We start from the raw sequence: 17,422 nt of genomic DNA, 5'->3' as shown, positions 1-17,422 counted from the left end.
AGGTACGGGAGAGACAATTTCATGACATTACCCATACAATGGTGTTTGGATAATTGAGCAGGAAACATTTAGCATTGGGCTTCAAATGTTCCTGTTGAAAATCGGAGTACCATAGACATGCTTTGAGATAGCATTGACATGGTCAACAGGTGAAGATCAGAATTTGGAAACAAAAAGGATCCATCAGGAACAACTTATAGAATAAGTCTTACAATTTCCTCATGGAAGAATAGATAACCTTGCTGAAGGGAAAACTTATAACAATAGGTCCTCCCGCCAGGTGTGCTGGGTATCATCACCTTACCGGGTCATAAATAGGTCAATGTTATAACTCTTGGAAATATGTTCCAACCATCATATCTGTCCGAGATTCAGATCTGATTGGTGTCAGGGTAACTCAGACTCAGGATGCCTGAGAAGAAAGGTGCAACACAAATTGTCGAAACGATAGCGGAGATTCTCGGGAGATGAACTATGGAAGCGAGTTCTGGACAAGGGTTCATCGTTACATCAAGGAGAGGTGAGGAGGTGACTGATTGACTCAGCGACACTCCATTGAGATTCCCAAAAGATGGATTTCCATCACTATGTGAACAAGGAGATAACATTAGCTAGATCGAATGACTTAATGATGTATGCTCGAGGAAAACATACACAGTTAAACATTGGTTGAAATGTGCACCCGAAATATGGGCTAGGTAGCACAAACAATGTCCGAATGATGATTCATTAAGCCCTAGACGTAGAATGAAACTATAGACCAATAACTTCAAAGCAATAGGGTTGCTAGAAGTTTAGAATTTACACATCACAGACCATTGGTCGGTATTCCTTTTAGAAACAACACGGGGACCAAGAAAGAATGGTGATGGGGAGAAGTATCACTGTACCAAGATGTCATACGAGGTGGTGAGATTCTTACGACATTCTTGACATAAAAGATGGTAATACTCCAGGGTAGAACATATCATAAGCTAGATAGCAAGGAAATCAAGGTACAACACAAAACACGAACAAGTTTGTGTTGAATGGAAGGCAATAAAATGGTCGATGATAAAACAAATCATCGAGGGCAAGGATGGTATTTCTCATCCAGAATTCGATAGATATCTTGGAAGAGCTCAGAATGTTGATGATGTTCACGACACATTTGTAGCGAGAATTTATGAAGAGGTAATCGATCGGCGATGTCATCAAGTCGAAGGAATAATGAAGCGGACGGTTATTGGAACCATGATTAGGACACACGCTTGAACTCAAGCTTGTTGTTCCAGGTGAAATGGTATGAGAGGAAGATCGGCGTAGGCTTAGCTCATCATCGAAAGTTGTGTTACGGGGTTAAGGACCAGGTAGCACAGTTAAAATTTAGCACGCTAATGATATAGCCGATCAGGCTAGGAATGATTTAATGATTATTAAACTCGTAAGCAACGAAAATTACCTAGAGTTATTGAATCGGAGTGCGGACTTGATTCACTATTCGGTGTTCTCAGTTGACAAACAACCCAGAGCCCATGAAGTGACAAAGACAAGGTAAGGTAGTACTTCATCAAAATTTATAAGATGTAGTGCAATGGTAAGATATCCCCGAGATACCAGGGGTAACACTCAAGGTAGATCATAATAGAGGTTGGGCAGGCGTATTGACCTGCAGGAGACAAGTGATTTAACTTGTCCAAGAAATGGTATTTAAAGGAGAACATGGTCGGAACCACGATTGAAAAAGGCCAGATCCCAGATATAAGATGAACTTATACCAAGGGAATAATTAATTTAAGAGAAGCTTTTAGTGATAAGATCTACATCGTGTCCATGGGCATGAACACAAAGTTCAAGGTCGACTCCCACTTCTTCAATGCATAACCTTCCCTTCGCCTCTCGTATTTTGATAATGACATTAGATGTCGAAAGTTTTACCTGGTGCAATACCAGATAAGTATGTCCCGCGAAATCTTTCGGGTTCACACAGATTAAGGAAGGCATAGGTTCAACCCATCGGGGCATCGAAGAAAGATAGACTACAAACTTCAGGAGTAAATAACACAAGCTCAGAAGTAGAGCACGGTCGACAAAGCAGAGGATACAATTTACCAAAGGCATCATGTATCCGAGGAAAAGCTCACAAGCTTATTTAATCTGGAGGACATTGTCGGATAAAATCCGACAAAAGGGTCTGGTGGTCCACAAGGGATCTGATGTGAGCATCAGTACCCAACCAGAGGAAGAAGAATGTAAGGAGATCTGATTATAGAAACAACTGACTAACTCAAAGTTCAAATGCAAAGGAATTATGATTTCCAAATCAGGGGGTCAGAAGCAACGCTCTGAGCAAGGATGGTTAAGTTGAGTAGGCTTAGGGGTACCATCGATGGCAATTTGATAGGTCGAGATCCAGCTCACATTTAGAATGGCGACTGAGCCGGAAGAATGAATTCTAGAATATGATTGAGGTTTGCGAGCATTCGCAACAAATTGAATTAACGGACTCAAAAAGATAATGACAAAGGGTGCCAATAAGATTTCGAGACTTATGGGACTAATCATAATGCTAGTAAGCAAGAACTCCAAGAGCAACAGGCTCCTGAAGATTTTTGGAAGATCGAATAGTATTTTGAAGACTATTGTGGAATACTTAAATCAACTGGGGAAGACCGGATACTCGGTAAGTGCGAGAATTATCCGTAGGGGTATTCAGGTGACAAAGAACAGCAAGGCAGTAAGCTCAAAGGATTCTCGGAACAACAGAGAGAATTTCGAGGTATCTTGCAATAACAAGATCAACTGGGAAATATTGTATGAATGGCAAGTATACGTGGTTATCCATAGGAGTTTATCGATGAAAGGGAATTGCAAAAGCGATGAACACAAGTTCTCGGGTTATCAGCGGAGAGTATCTTCAGGGTCTTCACGTGCAGCAGACGATCATCAGTAATAAAGGGGCTCTCCGGGTGAAAGTGATAACGAGATCCTAATGTTAGATTTAACAAAATTCATTTAACCCGAATAGAAGAGATGTCAGAGTCCCAGAGTATAGGTTGAGGAATAAAAGATCCTACTACCACCCAATGGCGACGTGGGCCCGTAAGCCACACAGCCATGTTAGTAAAAGTTTTTGTAATGTCTAGACTCGACTTCGGCCAAGGAGTGTGGAAGGGGGGTTCCTACAGGCAGTCGGCTCTGATACCAACTTGTGACGCCCCCGATTTGACCGTACACTAATCATGCACGCAAATGTGTACGATCATGATCAGGGACTCACGGGAAGATATCACAACTCAACTCTAAAACATAAGTAAGTCATACAAGCATTATAATACAAGCCAGGGGCCTCGAGGGCTCGAATACAAGTGCTCGATCATAGACGAGTCAGCGGAAGCAACAATATCTGAGTACAGACATAAGTTAAACAAGTTTTGCCTTAAGAAGGCTAGCACAAAAGTAGCAACGATCGAAAAGGCAAGGCCTCCTGCCTGGGACCTCCTAACTACTCCTGGTCGTCGTCAGCGGCCTGCACGTAGTAGTAGGCACCTCCAGTGCCGTGGGAGTCGTCGTCGACGGTGGCGTCTGGCTCCTGGACTCCAACATCTGGTTGCGACAACCAGATAGAAAGGAAAGGGGGAAAAAGAGGGAGAGAAGCAACCGTGAGTACTCATCCAAAGTACTCGCAAGCAAGGAGCTACACTACATATGCATGGGTATATGAGTAAAGAGGCATATCAGTGGACTGAACTGCAGAATGCCGGAATAAGAGGGGGATAGCTAGTCCTGTCGAAGACTAAGCTTCTGGACATCTCCATCTTGCAGCATGTAGAAGAGAGTAGATTGAAGTCCTCCAAGTAGCATCGCATAGCATAATCCTACCCGGCGGTCCCCTCCTCGTCACCCTGTTAGAGAGCGATCACCGGGTTGTATCTGGCACTTGGAAGGGTGTATTTTATTCAGTATCCAGTTCTAGTTGTCATAAGCTCAAGGTACAACTCCGGGTCGTCCTTTTACCGAGGGACACGGCTATTCGAATAGATAAACTTCCCTGCAGGGGTGCACCACATAACCCAACACGCTCGATCCCAATTGGCCGGACACACTTTTCTGGGTCATGCCCGGCCTCGTAAGATCAACACGTCGCAGCCCCACCTAGGCTCAACAGAGAGGTCAGCACGCCGGTCTAAACCTATGCGCGCAGGGGTCTGGGCCCATCGCCCTATGCACACCTTCACGTTGCGAACGCGGCCGCGAGCAGACCTAGCAACCCACACGATCACGGCGGTTACGTCAAAGCGGTCCAACACGGCGCGCGCCACTCAGTCGCTGACGTCAAAAGAGCTTCGGCTGATACCACGACGTCGGGATACCCATAACTACTCCCACGTAGATGGTTAGTGCGTATAGACCAAATGGCCAGACTCAGATCAAATACCAAGATCTCGTTAAGCGTGTTAAGTATCCGCGAACGCCGACCAGGGCCAGGCCCACCTCTTACCTAGGCGGTCTCAACCTGCCCTGTCGCTCCGCCACAAAGATCCACTTGCGGGTACTCCTACGAGCCGACCCGACTTTAGTCATCACAGGTGCCATGTATATAATATACAAGTATATGCCCGTGATCACCGCCCAGGTGATCACGGCCCGATAGTATAGCACAACAGACGGACAAGAATGTAGGGCCACTGATGGAAAACTAGCATCCTATACTAAGCAGTAGGGTAACAGGTAAGGGAAACAACTGTAGCAACAATGACAGGCTATGCAACAGAATAGGATTAACCGAAAGCAGTAACATGCTACACTACTCTAATGCAAGCAGTATAGAGGAGAGTAGGCGATATCTGGTGATCAAGGGGGGGGCTTGCCTGGTTGCTCTGGCAAGTAGGAGGGGTCGTCGACTCCGTAGTCGAACTGGGCAGCAGCAGTGTCGGTCTCGTAGTCTACCGGAGAGAAGAGGGGGGAGAAACAGTAAATACTATGCAAACATAAGCATGACGATGCGTGACATGACAGTGAGCGGTGCTAGGGGTGTCCTAACGCGACAGTAGGTGGTACCGGTGAAGGGGGGGGGACATCCGGGAGGTATGCCCGATGTTCCGCGTTTTCGGACAGACGGACCGGAGGGGGAAAGTTGCTAGTTCGATAGGTTAGGGAGGTGTGGTGGACGAACGGACTGCGTATTCGGATTCGTCTCGTCGTTCTGAGCAACTTTCATATAGAAAACATTTTCATCCGAGTTACGGTTTAAAAGATATGAATTTTCAAAGTTTATTTGAATTTCTGGAATTATTTCTATTAAGAAAAATGAATTATGACGTCAGCATGAGGCAATGCTGACGTCAGCAAGTCAACAGGTCGGCTGACCAGTCAAACCAGACAGGTGGGTCCAGTGGGACCCACATGTCAGCCTCTGTTAGTCTAATACTTAATTAAACTAATCTAACAGTATAATTAGAGGGATGGGCCCCACATGTCAGTGAGTGTTTAGCTAAACTAATTATTTTTATTTATAAAACATTTTCTTTTTCTTTTCCTTTTTTAATTCTTGCGGCGGGGCCCGCATGTCAGTGACTGGGCCTGCCCAGTCAGCAGTTGACTGGGTCAACCCAGTCAACTGGGGCCCGTGGGGGCCACTGGCAGGGGCACTGGGGTGGGGCCCGGAGGGGCACGTCGGCGGGCGGCGCCGGAGACACGCCGGCGACCATCTCCGCGGCGGAGCATCGCCGGACTTCGTCGGAAAAACGTTACGGGGCATGAGGAGAGGTGCGGCTAGGCGCGTTCGATCGAGCGTCCGACGCCGCATCGATCTACGTCGGTCCCATGGGCTAACTCGACCGGAGTGGCGCGTTACATCGACGGCGGTGTCGACCGTGGCGAACGCCGGTGATCTGGCGTCATCGCGAACAACGACAGAGGCTGCGACATGCCCAAAAGAGGGGTCCGACGGGGTCCTAGAGGTGCCCGGAGCACGTCTACGAGCTCGGTTGAGCACTTTATCGTCGGTAGCGACGGCGACGAGCACCGCGGCGGAGAAAAGCTCGGCTGAAATGGAAGTGGCGGCTACGGGCATCTACGGGCAGCGCTGAGAGAGGGGGAAGGAGAGACTGCTCACCGGGGAGGCACACGGAGGCCACGGTGGTGGCTTAGGAGCAGCAGGGCGTCGGCAATCGGCGGAGGAGCGCCGGCGACCGTAGGCGCGGAAGAACTCGATTCCGGGGCTGTGGTGGCGCCGAGCTCGAACCCTTGGTCAGAGATGGAGTAGAGGAAGCAGGCGGAGCTGTTGGACTCCTCGGCGAGGCGCGGGGAGCATGGTGGCCGCGTTAATGGCGAACGGCGGCGATGATGGTGCTCGGGCGAGATGGAAAAGCGAGGGAGAGGAGCAGGCGGGGGAGAAAGATCTCGAGGGTTGTCGACGAGGCCTAGGGGACTCATCCTTATCCCCTCGGCGATGTGGCGGCGTGGGGCGGCGAGCAGGTCCGGCGGGGACGGCGAGGGCGTGCGCCCTCGGTCGGGTGAACAGACGAGGAGGGGGGAAGACGACAAGGGGAGGGGGCTTGCTGGGCCGCTGGACCGATTCGGCCGGCTGGGCCAGTGGGCCAAGGCCCTTGGGGAGCCGGGGGGGTTTTCTTTCCTTTTGCCCTTTTTTTTATTTATTTTCCTTTTCTGTTTTATTTCTAGTTTCTCTTTTATTTTGTTTTAGCAAAATACCAAAATGGCACCTAATTTGTTGTTACCAAATAAGTCACAACCACAAAAAGTTTCATCCCAAAATAATATAGTTTAATATTTTACAAAATACAAAAGGCATTTAATTAATGGTTTTAGCTACTGATTTAATTAGTTTGGTGCATTTAAACATTTTATAAAGACTTGGTTCCTCCACCAATATTACATATGATTTATTTGTCACCTTTAGAACATTTTAGTTTTGACATTTGAAAAGTTTTATTTTCCACTTTTAAATTTAATTGAAGTTTGAACTAGGAGTTTTGAAAAGGAAATGTGATTCAAATGTGATCAAGCCCTGTTTAGCAACATGATTAGCTTAATCACAGGGAGTTGCTGTAGCATGATTCTCGGGGTGTTACAGGAAGGGGTGGCCACCGGTGTAGGTCGGCTAGGAGTCGCCTAGGGAGGAGGAGTCGCTATCCATCCCTCTTGATGTATGTTTTGTGTCCCAACTCAATGCTTGGTTCCTTTGAGAGGAGTGGTTTGCAGATACACACGGTCTTGGATAAGGAACTTCACTTCTTGACGATCCTCAATGCTAATTCTCCAACCTTTATTAGTCTGACATGTGCTACTTTCAGCCGTGGAGCATAATTGCGGAGATATCCTTTTCAATTTATCTGCACGGGTTGGTTGGGGGTTGGAGCAGATCTAGTTCGGTGGGCAAGGGGAAGCCAACTAGTGCTTTGCTATCCTCTTGCCTAAGATTGACCTCTGAATCGTAAAGAGTCTGATCAGGTTAGCATATTTAAGACTACTCATAATGGGAGTAATATAGGTGATAACATCACACATATTTAAACAAAATAGATAATGTGACAAGTAATTAATAAAGAAAGAGAGTGATGTGGTCAACCGCTAAATTGGTTGCGTGAGAGTGATTATTTTGCACATCCAGGTTGTGAAGAGATTGATCAGGTCAACTGCTAAATTGATCCTGCATGCACGTAAGTAAAGAAATATGCCTTTGTACCCTGTATCTTGTAAATTGCACACCGGTCAACACAACCTGATAAACATTTCCAAGCTGAGAGGAAGTGAACTTCACTCTTTATCTCAATCGAATTTAGTAATTGACAGCAACGGCAGTATGCTTGTAGCAAAGCTATACTAGCTAGTAAGCCCATAGAGACAAGGCGGTCAGACGGAGGATGAGGGCCTCACCAACTTCGTAGAAAATCAAGCTAGAGCAGTGGGGTCCACCCGTCAGCCACAGGAGCACGGGGTCTGTCGGGGCTCCTCTCTGACTCCACGAAGTAGTAGAAGAGCTCCGTTCCCATCTCCTCGTCCACATTGATGTACCTACAGAAGCACAAGAGCCCTTAGAGAAAGAAAGAAGAAGCATGGAAGCTTACAGTAAGAGGCAGAAGCTTTGCTTACCCGGTCGCCATTTGAAACGGAAGGCGGCCATGGAAGCTGGGAGATGGGTCACCACTGTTGAGTACATTGATTATTAGGAAAGACGGGATAGACTAGGATTTGTTCCGGCTTGTCTTATACTCCAAATATATCATTGTACTTCTACGTATATGCCCACGAGGCTCAAGCAATACAACAACTATTCCACCAAATCTCTCTTTCTCCCTTCTAACATGGTATCAGTTTCCGGATTCTAAACCCTAGCCGCCACCGCTTCCGCACCCGCACGCCGCCCCCGGGGTGGTTGGCCTCCATGACCGCCGCCGGGGGCCGCGCCGCCCGTACCTAGGTTTGTCCGTCGGTCCTGTTGACCTGCTGGCCTAGAGAGTCTTTTCCCCGAGCCCTTGCGGGTTTTTTCGCTCCCTCGCCGGTCGTTTTGATCCGCGCATCTGCCCACTCGTCGCCCCGACCGGCAGCCTCGCGCGATAGGCGGCCCCTCACGTCCGCTGTCCGCGCGTCGGCCCGCTCGTCGATCTACGCCGGCCATCACCGCCCTGTCCCCGAGTTCAGCGCGCCCCTCCGCCGATCGAGCAACAGGCGGCCGGTGCGTCGCCCCGTCGGGCCGCAGCGCCGCCGCCCCGTGGTTCTCCCCGTGGCTGCACCGATCTGCTCCGCCACTGTGTTGCCCCTTCGGGCCGTAGTGTCGCGACACGTGATCCCCGCAGCAGCCCTGAGGCCGTTCCCGTGGTTGCATCACCTCACGCAATGCCGCTATGTCGCCCCTTCGAGCCATAGTGCCGCGGCCCGCAGTTAACCGCTGCACCAAGGCCATCCGCTCCAGGCCGTCCCCGAGGCCGCACCGACCCTCGCGCTGCCGCTGCGTCATCCCGTCGGGCCGTAGCGAGCGTGGCACGCGATCCCTGCAACCGCCCTAAGGTCTTCCCGCCGTTGCCCCGACCTGCCCGCCGCTGTTGCGTCGCCCCTTCGGGTCGTAACGCTGCGGCCCGCGGTACACTGCCGTCCACGCGCGTTGACTTCCACGTGATATGTGCCGCGCTGCCTCCCTTCGCGCGGGAACGTCACCGTCCGCGCCAGTCTTCGTCACGCTGTTGGGTTCATTATCGCCTACTCCGAGCACCACCGCCGCGCTCCTTCTCTAGCCGCCGCCTCCTTAGGCTGCAGCTGCCGCAACTCTTCTTCCGCGGCTCCACGGCAACTACCTCGACACTGGCGACCCCCGACTCGACACCGACCACGGCGTTCTTCGCACGGCTACCTCGACTACGGCTACACCACTTAGCTCTCGGCTACCTCGACAAACGGCACAAAGGGCTACCTCCTTGCTTGAGCAACCCCATCGGGTTTCACTCCAGCCACGACTTCCGCGATGCATCGACCGTTATGACTGTGGGGGATGTCCGTCGGCTTGCCTTCGGATTCTTCTCGAGTATCACCATCCGCGTCGCTACCGTTGTGACTGCGGGGGGATGTTGAGTATATTGATTACTAGGAAAGACAAGATAGACTAGGATTTGTTTTGGCTTGTCATGTACTCCAAGTAGATCATTGTACTCCTATATATATGCCCACGAGGCTCAAGAAATACAACAACTATAACACCAAATCTCTCTTTCTCCCTTCTAACAACCACTGTCTCTGAGCGCGAGAGCGGCAGAAGAAGCACAACGAGGGGAACGATGAGACTCAGGAACAACAAGAAAGCCATGACCTCAACTTCTCACGAGATGGTGTCCAACGGGCATCTCTTTTCCTTGCCTGTTGTCGACCTTATACAACTCATGTTTGAACGCGGGGTCCTTCTAGTTCTAGATCTGCTACCTGCCATTAATTCAATCCACGTGCTTGGTCTGCCTGCCAATTCATTACCAATGCAACCCTCTTCTATATCTGTTGCATGCAAGAGCTGTGCCCATGCTGGGATGGATAGATAGCAGTAGTTTTGTTCGTCCTCCTTAGAGCATCTCCAACAAATGATGAAAAGTTTGATGTTTAAAAATGGTTTTAGCGTACGAGAGAGAAGACTCTTGGGCACCAGATTTTTTTTCCTGCCGTAATAGATGATGTAAAAGTCATGCTCAAAAATTGAAAACCACATGAAACATGACAATCCGATGGTGGGGAGGACGGGAGGCGGGGATGGTGATGGTGACGACGACGTCGTGGAAGGCCGGTGATATCAATGAGGAGCTCTAGACGATGGTGGGAGCTCGGGGATGACGACAAAGCGGGGCAGCCATGGCAGACGGCACTGAGCGGCAGGGTGGGGCGGCCGCGTTACGAGCTCGGTCGGGTCGGGCGCCGCGAAGGAGGTCGCCGAGGGGTGGGGTGGGGCGGTAGGTTTCACGGTGGCTGGCGAAGTGGTGGCGGCGGCAGCCGGTGGCCGGCATCGGCCAGCACGGAGCCGGGATGGAGTGGCACGGCGGTGAAAGTTCACACTGGCGGTTGGGTTAATGTCACAGACGTTTTTGTTTTCCTCCGGCCGCTAGTGGTGCTGCAAATATACATCACTTAGAGCTAAAATTTTGAGGTAGCTCGAATTTTGTTCATCAACAAGTAGAAATACATCATCTGTTGGAGGTGGTTTTCTGACCCGAAATGCGCCAAACGGCTTTTTTTTTGGCATCGCCGCTGTTTTTTTTATCACATGTTGGATGGAGATGGTATGCCTTTAGTTTTGTTCAAGATTGATGTCGTTAGCTTAAGCCAACTGTGAGCGAGAGCAGTAGAAAAATCATAACGAAGGGAACGACGAGACTCGGGAGCAATAAGGAAAGCGATACCCTTGTAGTACCGCTGTACAGCTTCTCACAAAATGGTATCCAATCGAGCGCGAGAGCGGCTTCTCCTATACAGCCCAGATTTGGATGTGGATCTTGTAAAATAATACAATAGGTCGCACAGGAATCAGAAGTTGATTACAAAATTGGGAGGTTTTATGACCCGTCTTAATTAAGATGGGACATCCATCAAAAAGAAAAGGACGCGACTACCTTCCAGTCAACTGTAAGTTAGCGACAGGTGCGGACGAAGATCACGTATACTATATTTCGGTGCAATCTCGCATGCAGTGTTGCGCTGCAATCTCGCATGCACATGTTTGCATGGAGCGTACATATTGAACCCAACTAATAATGCATCCATGTAGATAAAAAAAGAGGTAATATCACCCTGGATCCATAAACTTGCACAAGATGTGATGATTTAGTCCAAAACTCACAAAATGTTACTGAGGACTCCCATAACTTGACCCCTTATGTGATGTTTTGGTCCATAGTGAATCACATATCGACAAGTGGCAGTCCAGAGGGTGGATCAACCAGCACTGGTATTTTTGCACAAAGACCCCTATTGTTTTGTCGATTCAACCCACACTACTTACCGTTGCTGTTCTTGTTCCCCCATCCCACACGCACACACCTACCGTTGTTGTCCCCCTTTCTCCTTCCTGTTCCCCATTATCCATCCTCTCGCTCTCCCTCTCGCTCTCCCTCTATCTCTCGCCGGCAGCAAGCTCCCTTCCCCCATCCCCTGCCTTGAACCCTTGAACACGCATTTGCACAGCTCGTGGCCATGGTTTCCTGGAGCGATTCTGGCAGCTCGTCCGACGCTGAGTTAGTCAGCAGCAAAGCGCAGGTTAGATCTCTTTCTCTGGTAGGTTTTCTTTGGGTGTGCATTGGTAGTTAGCAAATGAAGCTGATTTACTTTTGTTTTAGCTACCTGCCACCATCTTGTGCTTGGAATGGAGCGGCCTAGCCACAGATTTGAGTTCTAGATGTGAGCATGCATGTGTGTGTGAGAAGCTGGTGGCATTTGATTCAGTGGATAGTGGGAGGAGATTCCTAGCTTGTGCACAGAAGGTTAGTAGCTGATTTGGTCAGTTTGATTCAGTGTTCAATTAAGTTTGACAGTTCTGACAGTCAAATGCATATATTACTGTGGTGTTGACATTTAGATTCAGTGTTTATGTTGCTGTTTATGCTTCTGTCAGTTAACTGAATCTTGTTGTTTGTAGCTCTTTAAATTAAGTGAATACTGTGGAGATCTTTCAGTTAACAAAATTTATGCATTTAAATTTTTGTAAATCTGAATTTGTGGAAGTTGACAAATTTTGCTCAAGTAAATTGTCTGTTCTTCATGTAAACTGAACATTTGTAGTGTAGTTGAGCCAGTATTTAACTATTTTTTTTTCATTGTACTGAATATTTTTCTTTGTTGCAAATTTGTAGAAGATACCTAAATGCAGCTATCTGGAGTGGGTTGACCCTGAGTGGCCTGCCCCTTTGAAAATGAGCCTAGCTAGGATCTGGGGCATGTATGAAGATGAGAACAAGCTTAGGCTCCAAGACAATGTAGTTCATGCTGAAGAAAATCTTAGGGTTGTGAGAGAGAAGGAAAAGATGGAAAAAGACTTGAGGTTTTTTAAGGTTAATTTTGCTCAAATGGTGGCTGAGAAGGAGCAAGCTCTGGCCCAACTAGGCAACACACAACTTGCTCTGGCTGACATGAAGGAAGATCTTGATAAGAAGAAGATGTCTGACAAATCATTCACAAACATTCATCAAGTTGTGAGGGCCAAGGCAGAGAAAGAGAGGGACCTCATGAAGCAGGAGAGGGACAACATCATGGAAGAGAGGGACAGTCTAGTGCAAGAGAGGGACAACCTGGTGCTGGAGAGGAATGTGCTAAAGCAAGAGAAGAAGAAGTTAGAGTACATGATTGGTGATCTTTTCAAACATAAGGAAGACACCAAGGGCAAGATAAGGAACCTGAAAGAGATGCTCGAAGAATTAGAGTGATGCAATGGTGGTCTAATATAATCATTAGTAGCAGGTCCAGTATGACCTTACACTTGAAGTTCCAGACTTATTTGTATTCAGTAATTTGACTAATTTGTGTACTGAAGTATGTACTTCAATTTAAGTATTCTAATTGAATTGAAGTGTCTTATTAATGATTTAGTGAGTTCACTGATTTTTTGAAATTTAACTATACTTTGACAGTTAACTGAATTTTTCAGAGTTAACTAAATTTGTTCACAGTTAACTGTACTTTGGCAGTTAATAGATTTTTTCAAAGTTAACTGAATTTGTTCACAGTGCACTAAACTAGTGCACATAGTTAACTGAAATCTCGTTTCAAAGTCAGAAGATAACTGAATTTGTCCTCTCAGTGCACTAAATTTCAGATAACTGACAATACTTAACTAAATATGTGCACCATATGGACCATACTCATTGCTCCTATCTATTTTTGACAGAGAGTTAACTGAATTTTAGAAAGTTAACTGAATTTGTTCACATTTAACTGTAATTGTGATAGTTAACTGAACTTTGACAGTTAACTGAATTTTTCAGAGTTAACTGAATTTGTTCACAGTTAACTGTACTTTGATAGTTAACTGAACTTCTGAATGTTTAACTGAATATGTGCAACACATTGGGAAAGAGTTGGTTGCATATGGACCCTACTACATACCCATAGGTCCCATCTATTTTGGGAAAGAGTTGGTTGCAACACATTGTTGCATATGGACCCTAGTCATGGCATCTCATGTTGCATCAGTAGACCACATGGAGACATTCAAATTCTTAACTGACCACAACATTCATAACTAACTAACTACATCATTGGATAGTTTAGCATAGGATAGTTCAACACCTTAGTTCAGCATAACTGACCATAGCATCATATTTCAACATCTTAGTTCACCATCATACTTAATAGCACCATAGCATCATAAAATAACTTATATGCTCTACATATATGAGCACACCTAAACAACATTGCCAAAATACTTAACTTATATGCTGCTCTACTATATCAGCATACCTAATGTCTTCTTCTTCAGCTGCATCACCCTGCTTCTGCTTCAATTCTCCTTCAACATCTTCAGCCTCTCCGAGCGGCGCACCACCACATTTGCAGGCCTCCTGTTGCTTGCATTCTTCTTCCCCTTCCTGCCGTCCACTTCTTCCTGCACAGGCACCTTGTCCGCCTCGTCCGCCTCCTCTTGCTTGACGACAACGAAAGTCCGCGTCGGAGGTGAGGTGCTCGTGCTCGGAGTCGGACGACAAATCCGCGTTGGAGACGTCGTCGGGAAGGAGGAGGTTAGGCTGGAACCTGTCCTAGTACGCTGTGTTGATTGGCGCAGGGATGACAAGGACGACCTCCCGCATGCGCTCCGCCTTGGAGGCGACACGGTTCGGATCCGGCTACTGTGGCGGTGCCTTGGCGGACCGGTACATCCACCAGCGCGCGCGCTGGTCCGGATCATCCGACCGCGTCTCCCCCATGGCGAACTGCAGGATCTTCACCGGATGGACGCCAACGACGCCGTACGGGCCGCTGGGCATGGCGCGAAGCTTCTCGTCATCTTTCATTACCTTGATGAGGCCGTGCGCGTGGGTCCTCATCATCTGGATGCTCGGGAACCAGCGTGCGATCTCCTGCAGCTTCGCCCGTGCCGCCTGGTCCTCGCCGGCCAGATCTTCGACGACCCTCTGCCATCTGAGGCTCCCGTCCATGGCGGCGGCGGCGGCTTCGACCTCGGCGAGGGTTTTCGTTGGTGGTGATGAGATGGAGGTGGGTAGCGCAAGCAACGAGGAGACGTGGGAAGTGGGGAGTGGGTAGTGGGCGACGAGAGCGGTGGGTTGCCGTCTTTAAGACAGGTGTGAAAACTGAATCATCGGCCCCTCTGAGAAATCAGTATTAGTATAGCACTGGCAGCAAATACACCAAACCACTACTACTACTCTACTCGCATTGCTTATAGCTTACCAAGCCACGGTCCTGGGTTCGAGACCCAGGCCGAACATTTTTTTCTTTTTTCCTTACACAAAATTCAGTTATCTGTAGGCCAAATAATTGCAGCTAACTAGATTCAGTTTGCTGTAGGAAGTTAAATTTTTTTAAGTTTAACTTCATTAAACATTTCAGCAGAATTTAACTAAATTTTGGAAAGCATGAACTGAATTAAACTGGACTTTGCTAACTGATAGTAGTTAACTGAATTTTGGAAAGCATTAACTGAATTAAACTGAACTTTGCTAACTGACAGTAGTTAACTGAATTTTGGACAACCTTAACTGAATTAAACTGAACTTTGCTAACTGACAGTAGTTAACTGAATTTTGCACAACATTAACTGAATTAAACTGAACTTTGCTAAATGACAGAAGTTAACTGAATTTTGGAAAGCATTAAAACCCAGCTAATGCCACATGTTTGCCATCATAGTATTTACTTACAAAGGGCAGTTAATGCCACTATTTGCCATCAAAAAATGAGGCACTGGATGCTCCTTTCTACCTCCAAAAAGGCCACTCAATGTTTTACATTGCTTCAGGCCTTAACAAAAAAATGGCAATCTGAACTGCCACCAAATCAAGCATCAGGGGGAGCATTTAGATCAGGAATTAGGCTGCTTCTCATATCTTCTCCAAACAGCAGCCACCATGCCCTCTCATCTGGCATTACTCCTCTTCCTGTCCCTGCATCTGGAATTCTTCCACCCCTGCCTCTGCCTGCAGCTTAAATATCTCCTCTGCCTTCAGCCTCTCCGAGCGGCGCACCACCACATTTGCAGGCCTCTTGTTGCTTGCATTCTTCTTCCCCTTCCTGCCGTCCACTTCTTCCTGCATAGGCACCTTGTCCGCCTTGTCCGCCTCCTCTTGCTTGACGACGACGAAAGTCCACGTCGGAGGTGAGGTGCTCGTGCTCGGAGTCGGACGACGAATCCGCGTTGGAGACGTCGTCGGGAAGGAGGAGGTTAGGCTGGAACCTGTCCTAGTACGCTGTGTTGATTGGCGCAGGGATGACAAGGACGACCTCCCGCATGCGCTCTGCCCTGGAGGCGACACGGTTCGGATCCGGCTACTGCGGCGGTGCCTTAGCGGACCGGTACATCCACCAGCGCGCGCGCTGGTCCGGATCATCCGACCGCGTCTCCCCCATGGCGAACTGCAGGATCTTCGCCGGATGGACGCCAACGACGCAGTACAGGCCGCTGGGCATGGCGCAAAGCTTCTCGTCGTCTGTCATTACCTTGATGAGGCCGCGCGCGTGGGTCCTCATCATCTGGATGCTCGGGAACCAGCGCGTGATCTCCTGCAGCTCCGCCCGTGCCGCCTGGTCCTCGCCGGCCAGATCTTCGACGACCCTCTGCCATCTGAGGCTCCCGTCCATGGCGTCGGCGGCGGCTTTGACCTCGGCGAGGGTTTTCGTTGGTGGTGATGAGATGGAGGTGGGTAGCGCAAGCAACGAGGAGACGTGGAAGTGGGGAGTGGGTAGTGGGTGACGAGAGCGGTGGGTTGCCGTCTTTAAGACAGGTGTGAAAACTGAATCGTGGGCCCCTCTGAGAAATCAGTATTAGTATAGCACTGGCAGCAAATACACCAAACCACTACTACTACTCTACTCGCATTGCTTATAGCTTACCAAGCCACGGTCCTGGGTTCGAGACCCAGGCCGAACATTTTTTTCTTTTTTCCTTACACAAAATTCAGTTATCTGTAGGCCAAATAATTGCAGCTAACTAGATTCAGTTTGCTGTAGGAAGTTACATTTTTTTAAGTTTAACTTCATTAAACATTTCAGCAGAATTTAACTAAATTTTGGAAAGCATGAACTGAATTAAACTGGACTTTGCTAACTGATAGTAGTTAACTGAATTTTGGAAAGCATTAACTGAATTAAACTGAACTTTGCTAAATGACAGAAGTTAACTGAATTTTGGAAAGCATTAAAACCCAGCTAATGCCACATGTTTGCCATCATAGTATTTACTTACAAAGGGCAGTTAATGCCACTATTTGCCATCAAAAAATGAGGCACTGGATGCTCCTTTCTACCTCCAAAAAGGCCACTCAATGTTTTACATTGCTTCAGGCCTTAACAAAAAAATGGCAGTCTGAACTGCCACCAAATCAAGCATCAGGGGGAGCATTTAGATCAGGAATTAGGCTGCTTCTCATATCTTCTCCAAACAGCAGCCACCATGCCCTCTCATCTGGCATTACTCCTCTTCCTGTCCCTGCATCTGGAATTCTTCCACCCCTACCTCTGCCTGCAGCTTAAATATCTCCTCTGCCTTCAGCCTCTCCGAGCGGCGCACCACCACATTTGCAGGCCTCTTGTTGCTTGCATTCTTCTTCCCCTTCCTGTCGTCCACTTCTTCCTGCACAGGCACCTTGTCCGCCTCGTCCGCCTCCTCTTGCTTGACAACGAGAAAGTCCGCGTCGGAGGTGAGGTGCTCATGCTCGGAGTCGGACGACGAATCCGCGTTGGAGACGTCGTCGGGAAGGAGGAGGTTAGGCTGGAACCTGTCCTA

At 48.2% G+C, this 17,422-nt stretch overlaps 1 pseudogene; it reads right to left on the bottom strand.

Annotated features, from left to right (window-relative positions):
- LOC109751575 (serine carboxypeptidase-like 7) overlaps positions 1 to 9,799 on the bottom strand; it is a 58,241-nt pseudogene extending 48,442 nt beyond the window's left edge.
- Positions 9,800 to 17,422: the final 7,623 nt, after the last annotated feature.

This window comes from Aegilops tauschii, chromosome 5 (genome assembly GCF_002575655.3).
Source record: "Aegilops tauschii subsp. strangulata cultivar AL8/78 chromosome 5, Aet v6.0, whole genome shotgun sequence".
NCBI lineage: Eukaryota > Viridiplantae > Streptophyta > Magnoliopsida > Poales > Poaceae > Aegilops > Aegilops tauschii.
The sequence above is the reverse complement of the archived record's forward strand: the minus strand, read 5'-3'. Positions and strand labels throughout refer to the sequence as shown.